We start from the raw sequence: 17,072 nt of genomic DNA, 5'->3' as shown, positions 1-17,072 counted from the left end.
ATGAAGTATCACAGCCTCTTCCACTTACGATAGGACCTTTGACCCGAACTACAGATTTATTGCTTACTAAATCATGTCCAGAAAATCTGTTAGGAATAAAAACACTGAAAGCTCTAGGAGCCATAATATGTTGTTCTCCGGAAGGAGTAAGGTTGTTTTTACGTAATTTTAAAGGTCATTATGTGTCTAGAGACATGGATCCCCGACTGCAGACTTTACCTACACATCTATGGGCACAAGGCCCTACTGATGTTGGTTGCATGAATATTACACCATATCGAGTCACATTAAAGGCAGGAGTGGTACTACCACGAATGCGACAATACAAGTTACCACCAGATGCTGTAGTGGCTTTACTACAAATCATTGACGAGCTCATTGCCCAAGGAGTAGTTGTGGAAACAGACTCCAATGTATGTAATTCACCGATAATTCCGATTCTTAAACGAACAGATCCAAAGGCCCCGCCAGTATATCGATTGGTTATTGATCTGCGCGAATTAAACAAATGCATTGTGCCACAATTTCCTGTGGTCCCAGATATCTCGTCATTACTGACAGCCATTGATTCCGAAGCAACATTCTTTACTGTAATCGATCTCAAGAATGCCTTTTTCAGCGTCCCAATAGACTCGGAAAGTCAATATTTATTCGGATTTAGTTTAAATGGACGTAGCTTTAAATTCTCACGCGCACCTCAAGGATTTACAGAAAGCCCCAGCATCTATAGCCAAGCACTGAAACGAGAACTAGATAGTATCCACATGCCAGTTAACACTGCTCTGCTCCAATACGTCGATGATCTGCTGATCACCGCAAGAAGCGAACCGGAATGTGAAAAAGCATCACTGACAGTTTTAAAATTTCTAGCCGAAAAGGGGCACAAGGTGTCCCCTTCTAAGCTGCAATTCTGTGTCCAGCGAGTTGTTTATCTTGGACACTCGCTGTCCAAGGAGGGAAGGCAGCTTACACCAGACCGCATTCAGCTAATAGCTAACATGCCAATACCCAAGACACAAAAGGAGGTGCGGGCTTTTATAGGCCTCACTTCATATTGTAGACAGTGGATCCCCCAATATGCATTTCTAGCAAAACCACTCATTCAGTTAACCACACAGGAGGCAGCCACATCGACTGTTCTCCCTTGGACTGAGGAACATACACAAGCTTTTGAAAGCCTAAAGAAAGCTTTATGTCAAGCACCTGTTTTAGCAACACCATGTTACAGAAAACAGTTTACACTCTTTGTTACAGAACGCGAAGGTACTGCCTTGTCAGTACTCACACAGGAACAAGCAGGAGCACACAAACCATGTGCTTATTTTTCTAGCACATTAGATCCAGTAGCTCAGGCTTTGCCTGCGTGCCTGAAATCAGTGGCAGCGACAGCATTAGCAATCAGACAAAGCGATGCCATAGTGTTAGGACATCCATTGACAGTTCAAGTACCACATGCAGTAGAGGTTCTTGTAAATAGAACGCAAACACAACACTTGACTATAGCGCGACTTACAGGGTACGAACTTACATTGTTTCAGCCACACATAGAAATCAGACGCTGTAACACATTGAATCCTGCCACACTTTTGCCAGTAATCGGAACAGACCCACTAGCCCATGACTGTATTGAAGTTATTACTATAACGACGAAACCCAGACAAGATTTAACCGATGTCCCATTGTCAGATCCAGACCTGACGTTGTATGTAGATGGTTCATGTATGAGAACAAATACAGGAGAGTTGGTGGCTGCTTACGCAGTCACAACAGATACTGAAGTCATTGAAACTAATCGTATAAATACTTTGTCAGCTCAAGCCGCAGAGCTCATCGCTCTGACACAAGCCTGTATTCAAGCCACAAGTAAAAAAGTCAACATATACACTGATTCACGTTATGCATTCGGAGTTGTACATGACTTCGGCGTGCTGTGGCGAGAGAGAGGTTATTTAACTTCCCACGGTGCCCACATTCAGCACGGACCCCTCATTCATGCCTTATTAGATGCAATACATCTACCTACTGCAATATCAATTATGAAATGTAAGGCTCATACGAAGGTTACTGATATCATTTCTCAAGGCAATGATCTAGCCGACAGAACAGCTAAACAGACTGCTCAAACCCAAACATCCGACATGACAAAGACAATAGTCCCGATGCCGACACATTGCATGACAGTTAAAGATCCTACTCTTGACGTAATTGACATACAGACACATGCTACACCAGACGAAATAAAGAAATGGACTGAATTAGGAGGGATCCAAACGGATCAAGGATGGATGATGAAGGAAAAGTCTGTATGGTTCCTTCCTGATTCAATGGTCCAAGTTATAATTAACACTATACATAGTCCAGCACATCTAGGAGAAAAGGCTATGCTAGACAGCATTCAACACATTTGGTTCAATAAACATTTGCGAGCAGCAGCCAAACAAAAGGTCCGTACCTGTATGATCTGTTGTCAGTTTAACCCAGGAAAAAGCGTTCCCGTAGAACAGGGTGGATTTCATCCTCCTGATCACCCTTTTGAAGTGCTCCAGATGGATTATATCCAGATGGAACGATGTCGAGGATTCAAATATGTTCTCGTAGTTGTCTGCGCTCTGTCCCGTTGGACGGAGGCATACCCGGTTTCAGATTACACTGCCCCGACTACTGCCAAACAGTTAGTTCGAGAATTCTTCCCACGCTACGGTTTACCACGTGTTGTTCACTCAGATAACGGCCAGCCGTTCTCATCCGAATTAATGAAACATGTTTCACTTTTGTTAGGTTATCAGTGGAAATTCCACTGTGTCCGACACCCCGAAGCAGCAGGTCTCGTAGAAAGACATAATCAGACCCTGAAAATTAGATTGTCCAAAATATGCAGGGAGAAAGGTGTTGACTGGGTAGTAGCACTACCAGTTGCACTCTTTTTCACAAGAATGGTAGCACACTCTCGAACAGGGCTATCCCCGTATGAGGTGATCTTCGGCAGACCACCAAATATGTGGGGGACGCCCATACCACGTAAAATAACTGATATTGACTGTAATATGCTGACAGATTACTTGGCTTCCTTGATGTCTGCACTACAATCTTGTCGTTCACAGGTAGCTGCAGCCTTTCCCGACAACACTGAGGTGAAACCCCATGACGTAGTTCCGGGTGATCTCGTATTTGTGAGAAATTTCGACCGAAAGACTCAGCTGGAGCCCAGGTGGAAGACACCCAAGTTGGTTCTGCTCACTACAAGGACAGCCGTGAAGATCGAGGGCCGCAAGGGCTGGATTCATTCAAGTCATATCAAGAAATTTCATGGACTATCCTCGGATATAGACATTGTGCCCTGCACTCCCTCACAGACTGATTCAAAACTTCCTTTGGTTGAAAAGACTAAAACCGAACTCTATAAAGTAAAATTGAGGCCTAGAACGTCAGACAATTTGATTGTTTAAGTCCTCTCCAAGGTGAAGCGGTTGAATTTGTCTCTGACATGTATCCTCTAGACCTGAATCATGGACAGTCGCGGAAAATGTTGAAACGACAGGCGTATTGTAAATCACTGCGTAGCCATTGCATAGTGACATTAATAATCTTGTTTTCCTTAAGTCTTTTAATAATTACTGCAAGTATATTGTTGCACATATATTACCCTATTGCCAGAAACGTTTACAATGTTACCGCAGAACATTCTTTTAGTGACCTACCGCCGCATGAATTGTCTTATAGACTTGCGCTGCGCAATAACACTTTCATTAGTATGTTACATCATTCCCATCAGACTAGTAATGCAACTAATTGTTGGGTGTGTGGTCGGCTCCCTCCCTATCAGAATTATGAAGGAGTCCTGCCTTTCTTTCCACATCCGTTTACACATAATGGCTCCTGTGGAGCATGGTTTAGTTTAATCAATTCCATAGACTCAGATACAGCCGTTTACCAAGACCAGTGGGTATGGGGAAATCTGAACCTAGTTTTATTCAAAATCTGTTACCCTGACAAGGAGGGTCGCCCCAAAAGAACAGGAACTGATCTAGAAAATGAAGTATATGGATTAGGTAACTTTACTCCTAATCTCATGGTTCTAAATGTCGAATCCGAAGTTGAACTAGTTTTACCCACCATGTCAGTATTCCCAGCGAAAGGTGAATTGTGTGTAAGAAAAGTTGGTTCCATACATATGGGCCATAGTAAATGCACTACTACAGTAGAATTCAGTGATCAAGGCAAATCTTCATTTAGAGCTTCTCGCCACTCCTACTTTATATGTGGTCAGACTGCATATATGCGTCTACCTCTAGATTGGGATGGTACCTGCTACATTGCATTTCTTTTGCCACCTGTTTTCCTAGCTCCTCCTGATTATTATAGAAATATTCATTTAGTACACAATAGAGAGCGGAGAGATCTCCCAATTGTCGATTACACTGAAACAGCATGGGAAAAATACACAGATTTCAATAAAGGCATCTTTCCCTATATAGGTACTGTTACTAATAGTAAGCTGATACGTAGATTAACTAGAACCCTTGAAGCAGTAGTGAATGAAACTATTTCCGCCTTAGGCAATTTAACAGAAGAGCAGTCTGCTATGCGGATTGTTGTGCTTCAAAATCGTCTTGTCCTTGACGTCATCCTGGCTGATAGGGGCGGAGCTTGTAGGGTCATCGGATCAAGCTGTTGCATTTTCATACCAGAAAATTCGCCATCTGTATATAAAGCTATAACTCGCCTTCATAAGATTGTAAGCCAGATACACCAGAACCCAGGCACTTGGACTTGGTCCGGTTGGTTTTGGAGTGTGATATCAGCCTGGGGATGGAGAGTTCTATCATTCCTAGGTATTGGCCTTCTCATACTATTCAGTTGCTGTCTATGTCTACAATGTGGACCAGCGATCTGTGGTCTGTGTGCCACATCGTGTATTCCACCACCAAGATCTCATTCGTCACGGAAGAAGAAAGAAGAACAAATGATGTTATATGAACAGATCAATGGATTAATGAAGATTGATATCTCTTGACGGGCAAGTAGGGGACAAGGAGGGAATGTGGAAATATGGATTTTTCTGGTCGGTTATGTCCCCTATCTTGGACCCCAACGGTTCTATGTGCATGTTACAAGTACATGTATGTCCCCTCCAGTTCCAGTTATGGAGACGCAAATACATGTGCGTCCACCGTTAACATGTCCTCTGTCAGATCCGCCATGAATAGGCCGGATATTCCATTCCTAAGTACGAAAGGCCACCGGCTTTATATGGTTCACTTATGCCATTTTACAGTCCAGGCAAGTAGGCCCTGATTCTGTCATCGAACTCTTCTTGCCTTCTGCCTCTGAAAGCTCCAGTCTGAGCCTGCATCTGTGACCATGAACTTTGTCTCATTCTCTGCGCGGCTCACGAAGCCTGACATCAGCCTATTCTCTGCCAAGAACTGTATTTCACCTTCGAATTATCTGCTTTCCCCTCAGCCGATGCATTCCTGCCTAGTAGTTTAAGTAAACATTCTTCCAGCTACCGAGCAAAAGGCCCGGCTTCTCTGTCATTATGCAAGTAATTCATAGTCCTGTTACTATGGAAGATTCCTGCCCTCGCATTTAGTGTAGACACTTAGACGCTTGTACACGCACGCACAGTCAGTATAGAATAGATTCTGTTCGAGAGTCCTTCTTTCGTGGATAACATAGTTCTTTAAACATAGGATGTTAGATATGATTTGGGATTAGGTTGACTTGACCCCCCAGACTTTTCGTCTCCACATGTAGAGCTAAATGTCAAGTCCCCTTCACCCCCTAGTTACACATCAATTACACGTCATGTTGCTGCGCGCGCATCTATGCCAAGTATTATCTTATGGATCCACCTATATGTGACATCATAACCAATTACGTTCCTTTTTACTCCTTATTACACCCATTTTTGGTTACGCAGATAAATCGTCATTTTCCTTATCAATTGTTACGCCTACTGCATTCGCCTCATTGTAATGTATGATCTATAAAAGTCATTTCTTGTCAATAAAGTATGTACTTCACTTCCTGAACCTCCGTGGTGATGGAACTTGGAGCAACCGATTATAATCGTTCATTGGAATAAAGCCCATTCCGAACCTCTAATACCACGGATTCTGCCTCTCATTTTACTGAGCTATTTTATTATGTTTCTGTATCAAATTAAGTCCAGGTAAAGGAATTTTATTTACCACACTTCTCTCAAGGTCCACGGGATATAACTGTTTACAGGGTCTTTCCTAAGCAGCCCGGTGAGAGAGTGCTGGTGCCCATCACCCGCTGCACCGATGGAGAGTGGAGGTGGGACCTGGCGTAGACCTAATGTCAGTGTGTGGCATATCTCTGAGAGGACAGGGCACTCTCCTCTCAAGATCCACAGGATATTACTGTGTACAGGGTCTTTCCTAAGCAGCCCTGTGAGAGATCACCGGTGCCCATGCACCCGCTGCACAGATGTAGAGAAGAGACAGGACCTGGTGTAGACCCACAGGTCAGTGGGTGACATATCTCTGAGAGGACAGGGCACTCTCCTCTCAAGGTCCATGGAATATTACTGTGTACAGGGTTTTTCCTAAGCAACTGCATGAGAGAGTGCCGGTGCCCATGACCCGCTGCACCTATGGAGAGTGGAGGCTGGACCTGGTGTAGACCCACAGGTCAGTGTGTGACATATCTCTGAGAGGACATGGCACTCTCCTCTCAAGGTCTTCTGGATATTACTGTGTACAGGGTCTTTCCTAAGCAGCCCCGTGAGAGAGTGCTAGTGCCCATGCACCTGCTGCACCAATGGAGAGTGGAGACTGAACCTGGTGTAGACTTACAGGTCAGTGTGTGACATATCTCTGAGAGGACAGGGCACTCTTCTCTCAAGGTCAACAGGATATTACTGTGTACAGGGTATCTCTTAAGCAACCTGGTGAGAGAGCGCCGGTGCCCATGCACCCGCTGCACCGATGGAGAGTGGAGGCGGGACCTGGTGTAGACCCACAGGTCAGTGTGTTACATATCTCCTAGAGGACAGGGCACTCTTCTCTCAAAGTCCATGGGATATTGCTGTGTAGAGGGTCTTTTCTAAGCAGCCCCGTGAGAGAGCGCTGGTGCCCATCCACCCACTGCACTGATGTAGAATGGAGACAGGGCCTGGTGTAGACCTAATGTCAGTGTGTGGCATATCTCTGAGAGGACAGGGCATTCCTCTCTCAAGGTCTGCAGGATATTGCTATGTACAGGGTCTTTCCGAAGCAGCCCTGTGAGAGAGTGCCAGTGCCCATGCACCTGTTGCACCGATGGAGAGTGGAGGCAGGACCTGGTGTAGCCCTAATGTCAGTGTGTGACATATCTCCTAGAGGCCCGGGCACTCGTCTCTCAAGGTCCACGGGATATTACTGTGTGCAGGGTATTTCCTAAGCAGACCTGTGAGAGAGTGGCGGTGCCCATGCACCCATTCAACCTCTGCACCGATGGAGAGTGGAGACTGGACCTTGTGTAGACCCACAGGTCAGTGTGTGACATATCTCTGAGAGGACGGAGCACTTACTGTGCACAGGGTCTTTCCTAAGCAGCCCGGTGAGAGAGTGCCAGCGCCCATCACCCGCTGCACCGATGGAGAGTGGAGACGGGGCCTGGTGTGGACCTAATGTCAGTGTGTGACATATCTCCTAGAGGACAGGACGCTCTCCTCTCAAGGTGCATGGGATATTGCTGTGTACAGGGTCGTTTCTAAGCAGCCCCGTGAGAGAGCGCTGGTGCCCATGCACCAGCTGCACTGATGTAGAGTGGAGACAAGACCTGGTGCACACCCACACGTCAGTGTGTGATAAATCTCCTATAGGACAGGGCACTACTCTCTCAAGGTCCACGGGATATTCCTGTGTACAGGGTCTTTCCTAAGCAGCCCTGTGAGAGAGCACCGGTGCCCATGCACCTGCTGCACCGATGGAGAGTGGGGGCGGGACCTGGTGTAGACCTAATGTCAGTGTGTGACATATCTCCTAAAGAACAGTGAACTCTCCTCTAAAGATCTACGGGATATTACTGTGTACAGGGTCTTTCCTAAGCAGCCCTGTGAGAGAGCACCGGTGCCCATGCACTTGCTGCACTAATGGGGAGTGGAGACGGACCTTGTGTAGACCTAATGTCAGTGTGTGACATATCTCCTAGAGGACAGGGCACTCTCCTCTCAAGGTCCACGGGATATTACTGTGTGCAGGGTCTTTCCTGTGCAGCCCGGTGAGAGAGCGCCGGTGCCCATGCACCCGCTGCACTGATGTAGAGTCGAGACAGAATCTGAAGCCAGCAGAGATGTTGCTGCTGAATCCCAGGAGAGTGTGGAAGGCAGGAAAGATGAGACACTGTCATGGGTACTAGAGAGGAAGGGGTGGTAATGGTACACTGATGGAATGCTCCTGAAGCCTCACCTACCGGCCGGTATCGACTCCGGTGGAAGCTATCTCAATCGCGCGAATGGACTAAAAACCCCATGTAATGCCCTATTTTACCTATTTTTGCATCTGTTTAAACACATCCTTGCAGAATTATTTTCACATACATTAAATTAGGGGTGGGCGGAATTTGCGAAATTCACTTTCGCAAATTATCGCAAAAATGTTAAAAAATCTCCGCAAACACGCGGAAATATCGCGAAGATGCAGAAGTTTTTTCCCGCCCGTTCGCGGTATTTTCTGCGTGGTCGCGGCACGCCAACTTACCCATGCGGTTGCTCGCGGGCGCGGCCATCTTGTTTTCACTTGCCTCACGGTGCATGATCGCGAGAAGAAAGACGTGATCGCGCAACGCATGACGTTACTGCGGGCGCGAACTGTCGCGAGACAGCGCAAATGGCTACCAACAATCCAACATCTCGTGGCGAACGCGACCGGATCGGGAAAACTTGTCGGCGAACGCGGGGATTCAGGTAAGGCGATCGCGCGCACGAGAGAATGTATTATTTTACAGCGCGAGCAAGAAACAAATTATCGCTAAGCTGCGGAATGCGGAAATTTGACATTTTGCGCTTTCCGCGGAACGCAAAATGCCAAATTATAGCAATTTCCGCGAACGGAACGGAATTTTGGCCCAGGCCTAAAATACCGATTCTCCGTTGCACTTCCTTTTTCAAATATTGTATCCGGATATCCCAGATTGGCATGTGCCAGCCGGTAGGAGCATTTCAGACTTGGGTGAACGGTGCCCGCTCAAACTGGGGGCCTCGCATGTGAAGCTTTTCACGTGGAGCTGGTGGCCTTGTGTATAGCCATGTTATGCCAACATGCTAACAACATGAGTGACTCGGCTGCATATTCTTTCTACACCCTTCCTACCTACTTCCATGTTTATCTATCGAGTATATTGTTTTCTGTTTGCACTCTTATTTGCATTTTGCCCCGAATTTTAAATTCACAATCCTGGTTCAACCCGTCTCTCAATGGGTAGTTACATGGAATATGAGGAATATAAGCACTCCGTGTTGTTGCAATAGTGGAAAAGCAATGCGAATGGATGGATGGATAGATGACAGACGGAAAGAAGGACGGACGGACGGGTGAATGGATGGAAGGCCGGATGGACGGATGAGAGAACAGATGAATAGGGAGGATGAATGGATGAATGGACAGACGGATGAATGACCGAAAGAACAGATCAATAGATAAAAATGGAGAATGGCTAGATGGATGGACGGACGGATGGAAGAATAGATGAATAGATGAAAAGGACGGACGGACGGGCGGAAGGATGGATGGATGGATGGATGGATGGATGGATGGATGGATGGATGGATGGATGGATGGATGGATGGATGGGTGGATGGATGGATGGATGGATGGATGGATGGATGGATGGATGGATGGATGGATGGATGGATGGATGGATGGGTGGATGGATGGATGGATGGATGGACGGACGGACGGACGGACGGACAGACCAGTGAATGGATGGAAGGCCGGATGGACGGACGAGAGAACAGATGAATAGGGAGGATGAATGGATGAATGGACAGATGGGTGAAAGAACAGATGAATAGATGAAATGGGAGGAAGGATAGATGGGTGGATGGGCGGATGGGTGGATGGGTGAATGGATGAAAGAACAGATGAATAGATGAAAAGGGAGGAGTGACGGATGGATGGAAGGATGGATAGATGGATGATAGATAGATAGATAGATAGATAGATAGATAGATAGATAGATAGATAGATAGATAGATAGATAGATAGATAGATAGATAGATAGATAGATAGATAGATAGATAGATAGATAGATAGATAGATAGATAGATAGATAGATAGATAGATAGATAGATAGATAGATAGATAGATAGATAGATAGATAGATACGGACAGATGGACGGTCGGATGGATGGCTGGATGGATGGAAGGATAGATAGATAGATAGATAGATAGATAGATAGATAGATAGATAGATAGATAGATAGATAGATAGATAGATAGATAGATAGATAGATAGATAGATAGATAGATAGATAGATAGATAGATAGATAGATAGATAGATAGATAGATAGATAGACGGACAGGCGGGCGGTCGGATGGATGGCTGGATGGATGGAAGGAAGGTCAGATGGATGGATGAGCGAACAGATGAATAGAATAAAAAGGAGGATGAATAGACGGATGGATGGATGGACCAATGGATGAATGGATGGATAGATGGATGATTGAAATGAGCGATGGCTGTGCGAGGGGGTGCATGGCCCGGGATGGGTGTGTAAGAATATGGGTGAATAGAGGGATAGACTGACAGGCCTTCTTTCTGATCACCCAGCACTCGTCATTTAGCTCTTGCCTACCACGTATCTCTTGCCTTTGTGCCCTGACGGAGCTGAAACGGCACATCAGATCTTGCTGCTGTAGAAGAAATTAGAAACCTGCTTTTTTTCAAAAGCATAACAATGGGATGAATACACAATCTAAAGAAGCAATCAGAACAAAATGGCGGAGTTCAGTAGTTTTCCCTGTGTGCAGCACAATTCCAAACAATGCTGAAGAACAGCGGCTGCTCACGGGTTTCCAGCTCCGAGTGACATCAACAGGGGCTAGCTTGAGGAGAAGGGGTGTTTGGGGTGTGACCCCCCCCCCCCACCCCCCACCACACACACCTCCAAATACATACATTATTGGCTGGAGAGTTGGGTCCATGGTTCCCTGAATCGGGTCTCGTATGCCTTTGTTGGTTTTTATCGCACTCCTCGTTTGAAAGGCTTTAACTTCTTCTTATCTTTTGTTATTATTATTATTAGAACCTTGCACAGGGGTCCACCTAATGCAAACCAGAATTGAACCTGCTCCGCATGGGAACAGTGTATTCCCAACCGTGGTCGCCCATCCATCCTTCGTCATACTGTTTTATAATTGGGAAATTTCTGATTCACCCCACCCCCCAATCTTGCATTCCTCTCTCACACGCGCATCTTGAGGCATGCGCGCCACACGTCTGCGCACGCGCGTTCACCTGCCAGTGGAAGGTCAGACTGGACTCTGTGTGAAATGCCTGGCGTCACACGGGAAGTGCTCGACCAGCAGGAATGTGACCAGGGCAGCTTAAATATTAATGTACAGAAAGTAAATTAAGACGTTTTCCCAAATGTAAAATTACCTAAGTTTGAACTTTGATGAGCAAACGCTACCTACCCTACACAATATTTTGAGTAAAGAAAAAGTGCTTCTTTTTAATGTATTATGTCTAAAACTTTGGTTGAAAATAAATAAATCTGAAGAAGTCCCTAAAATTTCGTAAGAAGTATCTTAAGAAATTCTAGTTATATTCCAATGGCTTTCGTGCTCTTAGAGTTAACATACAATATTAGGGAGAAGCAGAAGGCGTAAAATGACATCAACAGCCTAAAAGAGAAAGAGAAGGGATAACATGACAAGAGCGCTCCTTTCCCCTTCAGGAACCATATCCTCCCTTCACTCACAAGCACAATAAATGCGTCGTGCACCACCTACTGGTGCATTTTATACTTTCGGATGCACACGCACAAACGTAGACAGTTATACTCAAAACGTGCAAGATACAGAGGTGCCCCCGCATTTAGAGGAAAGGCAGCCTGCAAGGAGGGTGTCAAGCAACTAATAATCAACATATGAAGTACAAAAATATAAAATAGATGGCAGGCTCACTAGCCATCATTTATTATGTAATGCTTTAAAAAAAATTAAGGGATTCTGACCATACACGAGCGTGCGCACACACACTTACATGTGTGTCTCTGTGTGTACATATGTGAATGTTACTATATATATATACTACAAAGAAGCGTCATAATACAAATTTGTTATCACATGTCTCCTTAAATCGAGAAAATGATGCACGGATAATATTTAAATATGTCATTTTAATGGCAATTGTTAAGTGTTTAAGGGGTGAAATAACATAAAATGTTCGTCGGTATAACGTCATCACATTCAGCCAGTCAACAACTGACGTTACCTGTGCACACCAGATTTTTTTTAAAATGCATACTATATTTTATCTGCCACCAAATTCACACTACACACATTAAACACATTAAAACTGGCATTCGTGTTGTGCAATTTTCTTTGATCGTTTGTAAAGGTTGTCTATCATTCTAGTCTAGACAGATACACTGAGAGCATTATCTCGCCCGTTTTATGTGTCTACATCTGTGTGTTTCACGACTACACCGTCTAAACTGCATGTGTTCGAGTCCGTCTATGTTCATGTGTATCAATGCTTTTTTAATGTTGTTTTCCATTTTTTTAAATAGCATTCCTTTCCCCTAAAAACAAAAATGTGGAATAATACATTTAGCCTAAAAAATTGTCGAGGAATAGATAGATAGATAGATAGATAGATAGATAGATAGATAGATAGATAGATAGATAGATAGATAGATATGTGTGCAGTATACCATTGTATTTTCTATCGCTATCTATCCATACACACACACACACACATATATATATGTATATATACATATATACGCATGTGTTTGTATATATATGTAAATGTGTGTGTGTGTGTGTCTGTGTGTGTATATATATATATATATATATATATATATATATATATATATATATATATATATATATATATATATATATATATATATATATATACATATATGTATATATGTATATATTTGGCTTGGCTTTAGCACTAGGAGATGACGGTAATACCACGGGACACCCACGCCTCCTCACGGTTCGAACACTGCTCATAAAAACTACTGTCCCGAAGAATCACAATTGCGCAGTTAATGGGTAATAGCTGCGGTGTGTCCCTTTCACGGTGTGATTTGATTTGGACGAGTGTCCTTTTGAGAGGATCAATGGAAGTATGGATTTTAGTGGCGCGCTGCGCGTGCGGAGGGGGCTGGTGTGTGCGCAGCATCGGTGGTCGACGGCTCTGCCTGCGCCCCGCAGTGGAAATGCTGTCTGTGGTGGTCGGTGTACGGATCGGAGCAAAGGCCAGCACTAGGCTGTGGGATCGAACGACCTGCTCTGGGCGGTTGGGTACTTGGATTGCGTGATCTCGCCAGCCCCCCCTCACCTGTCTGTGCTTATGGGACGTCGCCTCAATATTAATAGGAGCGCTGTCTGCGTCGACCCGCACCAAGAACCATCCGTGCAATAAAAGCATCAGCTGAGTCGGCCCCTTCTGCCCTGGCGTCTGCTGCTCTTGTTTCGCCCTTGGTTACCTAACCCCTTTGTGGACACTCAACCTCACCCCGCACTCTGACCCCGGCCACAATTTTTCTGTGAATTGTTTACCTCAAGACTGGGAAATACACATAAATAGTAAAACGCTGGCTCTAGGGTAGCAGCGTGTTCCAGGTTGCACAAGGATGTACCTGGGGTCGACGGTAAAGCGGAGGGTACCCACCTGGACAGGGGCACCCCGACCCACGCGTCCTGCACACAGTATGTGTAGAAAAACACTCCTGGTTGACATAAGGTGCACTAAAATGTGCCCAGCTCTGGCACAGAGGTGGCTGCAGGGATCTTGGGTGGTGGCCTGGCTGGGGAGGGGCTGTCTTTACATTGCAGCTCCCCCCGGGCGGGCGCTTTGCGGGCTCCCTCCCAGGCAGGCCCCTCTCGTGGCGCGCATCATTAGAAGTAACGAGTTGACGTGAGGTAAACTGCATTGAGGGGCCTGTGCCCCCAGTGTGTGGCGAGGCGTCATTAGCCCGGCTAACAAGGCGTGCAAATGCTCTGATGGGGCCGCTTTCTTGTGCCACCGGGGCCCCCTTAGCAGGAAGCCCGCTTAATGAGGGTCACTAAAAGCGGCTCATAACATATTCACATTTTCCGCCACACTAGGAACTTTTTTTCGCAGGGGATAAAGTTGAAGCAACTTTGTCGTTGTTTACTGTCGGCTCGCTATTGGCCGCCGGTTCGAACCCGGGCTTTGGGAGCAATTCTCTCCGAAGCTCTCTGTTTTTTCCACGAACATTTTTTAGCTTGTCGTGCCTGCCTGTCCAGCCCCACAAACATAATTATGTTTTTACAGGTTCAATATGATAAAAAAGAAAACTCAGCGACGTTTTTTTTCAGGCTTCTGACAGAATTATTAAAGCAGCGTGATGCCTTAATGACACGCCACTCACCCGACTGCTGCTGGGTGTTGTTAATATGTCAGCTCGCGCTGCCATTGCACGCGCTACCTTCGTCACTTTCCTCAATTGCGGCATTAACTTCGGAGGGAGGGTATTTATTTCCACGGCTCGTGCTTATCTGCAGGGCCAGCCCTCAATTTCCTATTAATCGGGATTATCGCTTAATATTTCATTTACATTTCTGAGGGGAGGCCTGCGTTGCTGACTCACTTGTACCCTATTATCTTGATTTTACGCGACATTTTGCTGACATTAGCACAGTTTTTAAATATAAACTCACATTGACATGATAACTCGGTGATTTTCGCATGGTATTGGGTGAATATTTGAAGAGTATATTTGGGGAGTGCTTGTGTCCTGAACACTGTATATATGTCTGCTCCCATGCCTGGACAAGACATTGGCTGATACCCCGAGCATCCGGCCTATTTATAGTAAAAGAGCGGTTTCCCACGCAGATATATTGATTGCATGAAACATTTTTTTTATTTCAGTGCCTAGTGTTACCAAGCATGAAACACTTGTCTGGTGGGCCAGGGATTAAAGACAATATACAGCGTTTAAAAAAAAAATTAAAACCATGACTGTGCAGGGATTTGCCACAGACATTTCATCCATGTGTACACCAGCGCCTTGATACCTACGAGTTTAAGCGCTTGTAAATGGCGCTTGTAAATGCTTTAAATAAATAAATACATTAAATGTCCTACCTGTGTTCGCGCATCTATTTATCATGAGCATGCTTGCGTCCACTGGCTTGAGTCCACTGGCACCGTGGAAGCACTGAAAAAAAGAACCAGTCAGGTTATTTCGCTTCTAAAACCAAATGTTTTCGCGCGTGCCAACCTCGTAAACCAAACAGTTGGTCTGTGTCGGCCGTGGGGTGCTTCGAAGCGGCGAGAAGCGCTCCCCTCCGCCGCGCGCCAGGACGCTGCTTTGGACTGCATGGTTTGCTTGCCCAATTCGCTCTCATATTTAATTTGCTTTAAGGAAGATGACTTCTCACTTGAAGCTTTTTAGGAGATAGATATCACAGATTTCAGGAGACGTCTGTCTTCATTTAAGTGATAGGACAGATTGCCACAGCAAAGGAAGGGGGGGGGGGTATCACAGGGAGCGCGGGATATTCCTTTTTAGGAATAAACGGTAAAAAGAATCAGAAAGAAGTCTTTCACCACGCGCAAGCACGATCACGCGCGCACAAGAATCACGCGCCACTCACGAACACGCGCACATACACACGCATGCGAACCCACTTGTCCCTCAGTACTCCTGGCAGAGAGCTCCTCTGAGCGCCCAGAGGCCTAGCTAGCACCAGTGCAGCACGTGCAGTGGAGCCGGGGCCCTGGGTGCGAGGGCCTACAGCACTGCTCATGGCTGTCTCTGCTCATCACCCCTGGCCCAGTGAGGGAACCTTTTCCTCGTCTGCAGCAGGGCCCCTGATTCTGGGTTCCCTTTGACCCTGGGCACTGCCCGGCTCGGACAGTCTTGAAAATTCCAATGAGGGTATGTTCACCAGTAAGAGGCAGCGCAGCAAGTGACTGGGAAATAAACATGGTACATTTATAAACATTAAAAACGGGCACACTGCGACTGTAGGACCCCCACCTTAAAACTGCTGAGCAGTGCCTGGAGCGGGCTGCCGACTGGGGCCCTGGCTTGAAGACCACACTTACAGGGGCGAGAACACATCTGTCGCGTCCCGTGCGCACAGCTTCGCTGTCCGCCTTTTGGGTCCTCGTCTGCCGTCTGATTGCTTGCGTGCCACAGCTCTCACACCCGGCTCTCCCTGTCCACGAGCCCCGGTCCCTGCCGGCTCCAGGGCCAGCAGCTGCCGGCTCTAGAACCCATCCCCACCCGGGGCGTTGGCGCACAAAGGTAGGGAGATCCCGCGCCCCTGCCCGCGCACTTCAGGACAGAAGACTGTGCCCCCTAAGAGGCTCGGAAAGGGCTGCCTCTCCAGCTGCATACAAGAAGTAACTGCAGGCTGCACCCTCCCGGCATGAAATACTGACAGCTCGCACGTGAGATCTAGAAATGCACAGAAAGGCACGGACTGTCTTCCAAGAGGCTGCGCGTCTTCGCCAGCGAGCCACTTATGTGTGATGCGCGCAAAAGCGCAGCCTGGGCGCAGGGCTGAGGCAGCGGGGCACACCGAAGCGCACCTCTTGGAGGGGCTTCTCAGGACAGCCTCAAATTTTCTAAACACAGCTGCTACCCACACTAATCAAGTGTTTGCCACTTTTTTTTATTTTTAGATGAACCTGGTGCATTAGGACACACTTCACAGATGTGCCCCAAGTGGAGCACTTTTGAATACACATCCTAGGATATAAACTAGTGCGCTAACTAGTCACCCTTGTCCGGGAAGCGCGAGCGTTTGCAGGCAATTGCCTCTAATCTACTCAGCTCCGCAGTGCCCCTCCCTCACACACCTTCACCACGCACTGACCTTCGCAATGCACCCGTGCA

General features: G+C 46.4%; 1 long non-coding RNA gene across 1 annotated transcript in view; it reads right to left on the bottom strand.

The window, feature by feature from the left end:
- The window catches only part of LOC146821735 (uncharacterized), a 182,296-nt gene extending 165,680 nt beyond the window's left edge, over positions 1–16,616 (bottom strand). Inside the window, exons 1-2 of the long non-coding RNA XR_014962763.1 lie at positions 16,209–16,616; positions 15,311–15,383 (exon numbers count right to left, since the gene is read on the bottom strand). This is a non-coding gene — a long non-coding RNA (uncharacterized LOC146821735). The remainder of the gene's footprint in view (positions 1–15,310; positions 15,384–16,208) is intronic.
- Between the last annotated feature and the right edge of the window lie 456 nt (positions 16,617–17,072).

The sequence above is a fragment of the Triturus cristatus genome, chromosome 6, assembly GCF_964204655.1.
Source record: "Triturus cristatus chromosome 6, aTriCri1.1, whole genome shotgun sequence".
In the NCBI taxonomy this organism is placed as follows: domain Eukaryota; kingdom Metazoa; phylum Chordata; class Amphibia; order Caudata; family Salamandridae; genus Triturus; species Triturus cristatus.
The sequence above is the reverse complement of the archived record's forward strand: the minus strand, read 5'-3'. Positions and strand labels throughout refer to the sequence as shown.